Raw genomic sequence first — 1265 nt, 5'->3', positions numbered from 1 at the left:
ACGTATATATTATATAATACATATACATACATATACATATATATAATATATATAAGAACACCTGATCTTGTATATTAAGAAATATGAAAAAAATTATTATTAGAATTTGTAATCTGAAATATTTAGTTATGAAAACGAGTTTATTTATTATTTCTGAAACTTTAATCTTTTGTAAAAATTCTTCTTGGTTCCAAATTATTTACATTTCCTAATTTATAATTAACTTGAATAATCGGAAATTGAGTTGCAATAACGCATATTCGAGCATCAAAATATCCGGAATCACTGTACTATTCTAATCTAGACAAGAAAAGAGCAAAAGTAAATTAGACCTTCTATTATGTTAATTGCTTCCTGCCGTTATTCGCTCGATATACATAACATCAGTTGCAGACTATAGTATTATTTCCGAAACTGATACATGATACAGATACTAAAAACGTTAAAATGCAATACCCGAAGCATGCCCGTGCATTTTTACGCTGGGATGAATTTACATGAGAGCAACATGCTGCATACAATGTCTATCATCTTGGAACAATACCGACTGATTTGCCATCTGTACGCGCAAGTCGCACACGAATTACATAATGCAATGTATTTTCAAGAGTCGCTTTGCAACACTCGTATGTTGCGTATTCTTGATAGTGATTTCCTGTTAATTTTTTTTTACGCAAAATCCAATACGTACGATCTAACATACAATGCGAAACTTCTTTTGATTGACGTATGCGTTTTTTTTTGCCATTTTAAAATATACCACATGAGGAAAAAAATTGCTTATTATGTAAAGTTAATATCAGATATAGACGACTGGTTTTGTTCTCAGAATGTTAGCGCAATCACAATATAGAAAAAATTGTCTAATGAAAAAATCATCATAATATTTTTAAGAAATTTTCATATTTCATATCTATGAAAATTTCTGAAAAATACCTTAAATTTGTTTAGATTCTTTTCTATATGGATTATAAAAATATTTAAATATTTCATAATTTAATATATAAAGAAATTCTAAAAAAAAAATCTCAGCATTTTCTGAAAAATATTTTAATTCGTAGAAAAAAATCTGAGAAATTTTGTAAAAAGTTATAAAAATATATAAAAATTATATTAAATTTATATTAATTAGAAATTGTAAAAAATTTGGAAAAATTTGGAAGAATTTTAAGATTAATTTTAAGAATTTTTTATCTCCTTGTGAAAAAATTCTCATATTTCATAATATTTTTAAGTATTTTTCATATTGAATTTATACAGGTTTT

General features: G+C 25.1%; 1 protein-coding gene across 1 annotated transcript in view; it reads left to right on the top strand.

Moving 5' to 3' along the window:
* The window catches only part of LOC108686609 (rab11 family-interacting protein 4), a 27194-nt gene that overhangs the window by 8245 nt on the left and 17684 nt on the right, over window positions 1-1265 (top strand). The gene's annotated exons all lie outside the window — the stretch shown is intronic.

Source organism: Atta colombica, unplaced genomic scaffold, assembly GCF_001594045.1.
Source record: "Atta colombica isolate Treedump-2 unplaced genomic scaffold, Acol1.0 scaffold187, whole genome shotgun sequence".
Classification (NCBI taxonomy): domain Eukaryota; kingdom Metazoa; phylum Arthropoda; class Insecta; order Hymenoptera; family Formicidae; genus Atta; species Atta colombica.
The sequence above is the reverse complement of the archived record's forward strand: the minus strand, read 5'-3'. Positions and strand labels throughout refer to the sequence as shown.